Raw genomic sequence first — 8842 nt, forward strand, 5'->3', positions numbered from 1 at the left:
GAGGCACACTGCCAGACTTGATCCAACAGTGCGATTGTCGCTCACTGGTATTTATACCCCTACGGTGTACATGAGTGCAGACTAATGGTTTTAGCTCCAGTTTTTTTTAGGCAAATTTGAATTACACGCTATATGGTTGTTACTTTTAAATAAAATATGAAGAAAAATAAATAGATAATATATTTTAAATGTTTTTTCTTTTACAAAGATATACCTTGAGCCGCAGTGCATGCTGGGAAACACCTAACTTTATGAAGTTGATTTTTTGGAGCAGCAAACTTTTCCCCGGTATAAACATCACGATAACGATTTAGAGTCTTTTGATATCGCATCAAATCAAAATGTCTAGATCCACAAAGCGAAGGAAGGAGGGAAAAATTCAGCTAGCTTGTTAGCTAGCGAACATGATTATTGTGACGTCGGAGGACTTCCCTTCACTGCCAGTTACTCCAAGTAAGCCTCCGCTTGCCAAGAAATTAACCCAAATTTAATTAACCCAAGAAGAGACACACTTTAAAAATGGTTGAAACAGTCCGCTCTGAAATCAAGCAAATAAATGAAAAGGTTTCACTTAGCGAAAAACGAGTAGAAAGGAGTGAAGAGTCAACACAGAAGTGCACGAATCGGGTTGCTGAGTTGAATAGTTCTGGTCGTCGATGGAACCTGCGGCTGTACGGACTTCCGGAGTCTGAGAGGGAAAACGTGCGGGAGAAGGTGATCAACATCTGTAAAGGAGTCCTGCCAGCCGAGAAAGGGAAGCTTCCAGATGCCATCGATGTTGCTCATCGGATGAGGAGGAAACGCAGTAGGATGTCAGACCGAGAGGAGTTGTCATCAGGTTTATCTCCCGGCGCCTGAAGGAGGAGATTTGGAGAGCGGTTTCTCCTGTCCAAAGGATGACTCTTCAAGGAGGACCTCACTACGGAGGACATGGAGAACCGACAGAAGCTGTGGCCGCCGATCAAGAAAACACGTGAGGGGGGAAAGGTATGGAGCTAAATCGGGGCCAATATTATTTGAAACCCAAATAAATCAAATTGGAAAAAAAAGTGTGTGTTTAGTAAAAAAATATATATATATAAATGTCCAAAACTTTTTGCTATTTGAAAATAAACTTAGTAATTTTCAGCTTCAAATGTTCTGTTTTTAGGTTTCAAAATTTCAATTTCAAAACTTATTTTTCAGTTTCAAATCTTGTTTTACGACGAGTATTAGAGCCACTTTATAAAGAAAAAAATATTTTTTTAAATTACGACTTTAAATCTCGTAAATTTGCGAGAAAAAGGTTGTAACTGCTAAATTACGAGAATAAAGTCGTATATTTATGACTTTAAAAGTCATAGGCTAAATGACTCAGGACTCATTCTCCGTTCAGATGCCTGCAGCATGAATGCCATCTCTGCTCACAGCTTCCTCCACAGAGATCTAACTAACTCGCTCGTAAATCTATGAGATTTAAAGTTGTAAATTTACGAGATTTAAAGTCATAAATTAATGAGAAAAGAACCAAAGTTGTCTGTTTATCAAAGCCGTGCTCAAAGATAAAAGACGTGGAGTATCTTGTGAAGATTTATTTTCAGATCGGTGTTAAAACAAAGAAACTCTGAACCTTTTGGTGATTCAAAATCAAATTATTTTCTGGTTCGGTGTCGGTAGTGCGGAGTTTCATATGTAAAATACAGAGCTCAGAGATACATGTTCATCAGGACCGTCACTTTTGCCTTTCATTTCCCAGAAGCCCTTTCACCAGGGTGGGAACTTCCAGGGAACTTCAGTACCCGATGCATTCTCTGACTCTGAGAACTGTAATAATTACCGTCAGAAAACGGCTGTTAAGTCTGTAATATGATAGTCTAAAGTTGTCCCAAGATGGGTGTAAAAAACAGAGTTTTATCACGTACAAACAATCAATTAAACCTATTTGTATCTGACAAATTCATCTTATTTTTACAAGTAAATGTGTTTTTCACTTCTAAAAACTTTCTATCGTGTATCCTCACACCTGATTATTAATCTGAAAACACACGTTTGTTGTTTGGAATCTTTATAATCGGAAAACATTTGATTTCTTTGGGGACATTTTTCATTTTAATTGTGTCTCTTCCTGTTCTTCCTGTAAATCTATTTATCTTTATGTCAAATCGGCTATTTCACTCTAAATTTATTCTAAAAAGTGATTTGATTTTTATCCATTTCCTCAACAACAGTCATTCATATATTCAAGTATGTTAAAAAGACACTTTTTGAACTAAATTTGGGAACATTTGTACATAAAACTTGAGCTTCTATTTATTGTCCACATGTTATTTCACTCTGTGGCCTGTAGATGGCAGCAAAGGAACATAGATGCGTCTGTCTGGCTTTTCTTAAGACTCTTGACATTAAAAGACTTAAAGTGGGCCTTTCTTTAATCAGTGATGACTTGATTTTTAAATAGGTATTATTTAATGACCTTCTGGCATTTAATATGTAAACGTTTTCTTTAAAACTCCAGGTAATCCCCCCTCAAAAACACCAAGATTTCATGTGGACCAACTGTTGGTGGCTTTGAAAGAACCCCCTCAGTGCAGATGGAGTAAATGACAGAAGATCTTGTCTCCTCAGTCGCCCCATCTCTATTTCCATCTGCAGCTAGCAGCATCTGTTTCAACCTTCCAGACAAGAGATGGATGAAGAGAGGGAAGGATGGAGAGAACTTCATGGCTTGCTTGAAATTAATTTCTCATCCGCGCCTCCAGAGCTTCACTCTGCTGCTGCTGCTGCTGCTGCAGCCGCTGCCGCTGCGGCGTGTGTCTACTGAGTCGGAGCTTCATGCATAATGCATCAGGTTTAATTGCAAACCCAGAAACTAATGACTTTGGACTGGTTAACAGCAGGGGAGCCATACATCTCGAGCAAACTGAATGAAAAATCAGCTCAGAGGAAAGAAAAAAAGCAGCCTACCCCCTAATTGATGAATAATTGAAGCGGCGAGCTACAGGGCATAATTGTGACATTTTGTTTCAATCAATTTCCAAGTGGTGTGGGCGAAAGTGCACTTAAAGGGGAAAGGCAACAACAATGAACGAGAGGGAGAGATGGAGTGGATGGTGATGGAAATGGACGTTGTGTCTTCAGTCACTCTGATGACATTTGGGAGTGAAGCTTTTTCTTTTTTTTTCTTTTTGCCTCTTTTCTGCTCTTTGATAAAACAATTAAAAGTTTTTTTTTTTTAAATCCCATCCATCCTAAGGAGCTATTGTTCACTTTCAGTCATTGAACAGACAGAAACACAAAAACATGAAGTGAGACTGGTTAAGTAGGGCTGTTTGGGTGTTTTTTTTTTTTAACTAATAATGTTAATTTCCTTTTTGGACTCATCCATTGTGTTACAGTTTAACAGATTCATCTGTTCTCCTGAAAGCCACAAAACAAACTTCAGAACTGAAAAACAAAACAAACAATAAAAAGCTTGTGAATTGTGTCCTGAGGCTTCAAGAGGCACTGATTGAACATTTGATTTTGCAGAATAAATTTACAGCTTTTTAAGAAAAAAAAAAAAATCACAAAATGACTTTAGTTGACCTTGTGCACATTACTCTGACATTTATTGTTAAAAATGGTTCCCATGGAAGCAGAAGTTTGTAAAAACGGTTAAAATGTTTACGTTTTTCTAATTTTCTGCTTTGTGTTCATTTATGTGTCAAATAATGTCCTAGATATTTAAAAACTAGTGAGAGTGATCACACAGTAGAGCGAATAAATCAAATTAAGCTTAAAACAGCATTTCTGAGTATTTCTTTATGAATCAGGAGCAGAAGAAGAAATGAAGTTGGAAAAAATGTGTAGATGTGTTGTAGAACCTTCAACGACAAGCTAATTCAGATGCATCAGTTTGTAGATCCGTCTTTGTTTTCCTCAAACCTGTTCGGCTGGATAGCTCCAGTGCTGCTCGCCATGTTAGGTTGGGGTGTGAGGGGCTATTAGCTAGCGGTAGAGAATGTAAACCAATGGTTGATGGGAAGAGGGGATGGGCTAACAACTCACAGGTGGATTTCTAATAAACTCCTGCCGCTCTGCAGAAACTATGTCCTAGAAAACGACACTGTTTAGTTTAATTGGGCTAAAAACTGCATCATCATAATTAGGAGAAAACTGGGAACGCTTTGAAATAACACATCACTGAAAACGTCATCACTAGCTTACAAAGTTACTGTCTCTGAATTATTCAAGAGTACCTGACTGCAGATGACGGTGGATGACACCCTGACTTCCATTGACAAAGTATTGTAGAGCATTTAACAAAGGACTGATGTGAAACACGAGATACTGAACATTCAATAATTAAAAACTTTACAACACATTCAACTGGAGTCCAGAACTGGTTTGAGATAGGAGCCAAAATGCAGGAGAATGAAGCATTAAATAAACTAACGTAGACATGTAAAAGCAAAGGAGAGAAAATTAATACAATAGGATAAAATATTTATATGAAGATTGGAAAATAAATAAATATTACTATCAAAATAATTACATGTAGAAACAAAAATAAAATAATTAAATTAAAATAGAATAAACAAAATAAATACAAATGCAATATTTATATAAAGAAACTTTTGTAATATAAATAAAAAAAACAAAATGAAATAAAGTAAAATAAATATTGGTTATCTTCTTGTATTTTATTGTTTAATGATTTATTTTATAGTTGATTTTAGGTTCAGCATTTGGGTTCTTCTGCTTTCATAAGTGCTCCACAAATAATAAATAGATTGGTTGATTGAAATAAGAACAACCTTAGAAAATAATTATATTAAAATAAATAAATACAATGAAATCAAGTTAAGTAAACAAATAGCTTTATAATCAAATCAAATCAAATAAGGGGCAGCAAAGCAGATGACCTGACAACCTGGAGTGATTGACAGCGGAAAATTCAGCTCAAAACATCCCTGAAACACCAAACTAGTCTGCACAGTCCTGACAAAAGCAATATGTCAGTGTAATATATTACTTTTGTAATGAGTTACTCCTAACACTGGCTTTAAATAACCAAAACTTATTGATGAAGTTTCCATTTTAATACGAGTACAAAGAGAAACAATCAGTCTGGCAGCAACTATTCTCTCCAATTTTAAAACAGCTAGTCAGCTGCTGCTTTATAATCAGTTTCCATCCTCAAATCTATTTTCAAAGATCGACAAAAGAACATTTGTAAGTAAATGTGCAGAATTGTTGTGGTTTACAAATTTGCTTTGCTGCCACACAGATACTCAAAAATCTCCCATGCTTGATGCTGGATGGACGCTCTGTTTACACTTTTTAACTTCTGTTGATATTTTTTTAAAAATCGCTGCATGTTGATGCACATTTTACACCAAGAATTTGATTCTTTTTTATTCTGTTTCTAACCCCAGACAAAAAAACAGACTGGATAAGGACCAAAGAGACTTAAAAAAATAACAAAAAAACAAAACAAAAAAAACAGTGAATCAGTTCTTTGAATTTCTTTCTAATTGTATTGAGATTAAAGTCAAAATTCAAAGAGATTTAGCAAAACTTTTCAAGTTAAAGTTGATTTAAAAAAAGTCAGGATTTCAAGATTTTAGTCAGACATCTGATTTTGTAGTTGCATAATTCTCAGTTGAATGTGCCATTCTGACTTCTGATATACATCAGTTTCATTCATTATATTTTAGCTCAAATCCTCCTTTTATTGATGGAAAGTTGAAAGTATTTCCTGACAGTTTACAGTTTTCTCTCTCTGATTCTGCCTAATTGATATATTTGCCTTCATTTTAACAAAAGTGAAACTTAAATAAATTGTTATAGACGTTTTTTAAAATGGATATTAGTTTAGTAGTCAGCAGCCATTTAGTTTACAGTGGTGTGGCTGCATCACGAGTGGGTTTTTCCGTCTCTGGGCTGACGGTGTGTTTCTGTATTCTTGCAGCAGATGCTGGATCCTGCAGCGAAGGAGCTGCAGCAGGACTGCACCAACTCACGGGCCGGACCATTTGTTTTTTCTTGAGTTTGCGCATGCATGATGAACCTTTACCTCTGCAAAGACAATAGCAGTCAAATAAAGACGTGTATTTCATCATCCATCCATCCTGATCTCACTTTTTCATCATGCTATTGCAGTAAACACAGCCACAGCTCCCCCCACATACACCCACACATGCTTTTTTTATTTTTTGGCTCTGATTGCCTCATTCAGTCTTTAAGAAGATCCTTTTTTTTTCTTTAAAACCACACAAAAGTGATTGACATGTATGGAAATGAGCAAGTTGCATCCTCAAAGGAGACGCCATACGGATAGGACGACGAGGGGGCATCCGCAAACGGCGTCTGTAAATTCCTGACATGCCTAACGTATGTTAATGAGCCATTCTCTCCCTCTGATATAATTACTGCGAGGGGATATTGCCTTTGGTGAAAATATCCGTCTCCCGTGCCGTGATCACCTCATGGGGAGGAGAAAAAAAGTAAAGAATGATAAAGTAGTGGGGGTATAAATTCTCATTTACCATGCTTGAAGGTAAAGGGAGGCTGGCAAATTCACTGAGGATGATATATTGACAAAGAGGCACCTTCAGCTCATTACATTTCCCCTTTGTTGAAGCTCTTTCTGCACTCTTGGATTGTTTGTTGTGCTGTATTTACGCTGGCACTGTCAGCTGCATTTATTTCGGGATTCCCCCAGAGTTGTCTTTATTGGTGCTGGAAGGGACGAAAACTGCGAGCTTTGATTGAAGTAGTTACATCTCATTTTCTCTTTACGGAAATCTCTTTGGTTTTTATAGAACTTAAAACTTAAGGTTCCAAAAACTAAACATTTATATTAAAATAAACCGCAGAAAATATAAAAATATCATAAAATACATCATTTAAACTTCTCCTGTTGAGATATGTCTGCAGCAGCTCATCTATTATGTTTGGACACTTTGGTTTTAATCAGAACCATAGACATACAGTATATTAATAACTGGACAAAGCGAGGTGTTGATAAAAACTGCTTTACCTCCAGCTTTCACAAAATCAGGCCAAATCCGTGAGTGTCTTCCTGATACGTGCGCCGCCATTTTGAAACCAGTCGACAGTGATTGTTCCAAGTCGATTTGAGTCACATTTTTAGGACAACTTCTGTCACCAATCATGCGTGAGATTGATAAAAGTCCACACTACCTCCACTGAAAGTGGCTCAGATGAAGCTGTCAATCAAGTGTTTGATGTGGAGCCAGTGTGGGTGTGGTGAGTTTGGGTTTTCAAAACCATCTGAGCCCCTAAAAAGTACAAAAACCATCTGGATATTTAACTTCTGAGGGGCGGAGCTACAGGTGGGGCAAGGGGAGGCTCTGCCCCTCCCAATTTTTGGTCAATATTATTTTTATTATTAAAAAAAATCTAGTTTTTGAAGCATTAGTAGCATCTCATTTAAAATAACTTTAAACTTTAAAATCAATAACAATAATAAAACTGTTTGAAATACGTTGGAAGAAAAAGTTTGTGAACCCTTCTCAATTTCCGAACAAAATTGACACACGATGTGTATTTTTTTAAGTCAATCTAAATCACAATGATGATGCAAAACATTACCTGCTTAAATTTCACCAAAATATGTTTTTTAAATGTTTTTATTGAACATAATATAGTGTCCAGTTTACGCAAGTAATTCCAAAGGGTTCACTATTTTTTTTTTCAGCAGGTGAATTTTTGATTGTTTCATTTGTAATGGTTGTTCTTTCTGCTGCGCCTAGTCTTCTGGCCCCCTCCCAGTCCCCACATAAAATGTTCTAGCTCCACCCCTTTATCTTTTCGTTTTACATATTTGGTATGTTTTATACGTTTTAAGGTATTTTTAGTATTTATTTATTTAAAAGGGGACAATGCAATTTAAAAAAAAATCCCATGATTAAACAAGATAAAACACATGGTTTAAAAAAAAAAAAAAAACAGAATTAGCCAAAAGACTGGTTTTCATCTGGTCATCCCCTGACCATGATGACACAGAAAGCAGTAAAAACACTAAGAACAATGAAAATGTACGAATTAGATATATGTTAAAAGTTAATAAAATATGTTGATTGCTCTTTCTAACACCATCCAATGCATCTACCGGGCTTGGGGAAGGCACAGGCACAAAAAAGCTAAATTTGTGTTTTTTTGTGAGTCTATTTGTTTATTTTTTTTGTCTATTTGCTACATTGTATTTTATCACTTTTTTTTTTAGTAATTTTGTTTATTTGGCTAATTGTGAATTTTTTTGGGGGGCCCTAAAATGGGGTGCCCCATGCCCATGCCTATAGCCGGCCCTGCTTTACAGTATGATCTTCAAATCTAAGCATTGTTAGTGTTTTGGTGCCTCCTCATGGGCTCTTTCAGATCAAAAACAATGTTTTTTCTTCTCAATGAGGGGTCTCAAGACTGAAGTGAGGAAGAAACGACCAATTGACAGGGGGAGTAGTAAGCAGGAGTGCGAATCACTCCAATCGGTGGGATCTATTCTGCTGCCCCTGACAGATCCTGGTATCGAGCCGCTGGCAGAGAACCAGGCTGCTCTTGAAACAAAGTTGACAGACACTAGGGGGCAGTGTGAGTCTGCACGCCCTGGAACAGATGAGATGCACTGATGTTCTGCTCTGCGTTCCGCCTGATGGATCCAAGAGATACTAAAGGCGAGAAACAATGGAATACGAGCTTAGCTGAAATCTAACAATCAGATAAAAAATACTCAAAAATGGATGTTTATTTTAATAGATGTAACTCAAATTGGGTGCAACAAAAAAAAGGTGCAAATTCATTTGCACTCATTGGCGCACATCAGTGGAAAATGACACTTGGAAAGGCAGCAGATTCGCAA

General features: G+C 36.7%; 1 long non-coding RNA gene across 1 annotated transcript; it reads left to right on the top strand.

The window, feature by feature from the left end:
• The first annotated feature begins 13 nt into the window (after window positions 1–13).
• Window positions 14–3463, top strand: LOC112138856. The gene is made up of 2 exons (XR_002917855.2): window positions 14–987; window positions 2495–3463. It is a non-coding gene; the product is annotated as an uncharacterized LOC112138856 (long non-coding RNA).
• Window positions 3464–8842: the final 5379 nt, after the last annotated feature.

This window comes from Oryzias melastigma, unplaced genomic scaffold, assembly GCF_002922805.2.
Source record: "Oryzias melastigma strain HK-1 unplaced genomic scaffold, ASM292280v2 sc01274, whole genome shotgun sequence".
Classification (NCBI taxonomy): Eukaryota; Metazoa; Chordata; class Actinopteri; order Beloniformes; family Adrianichthyidae; genus Oryzias; species Oryzias melastigma.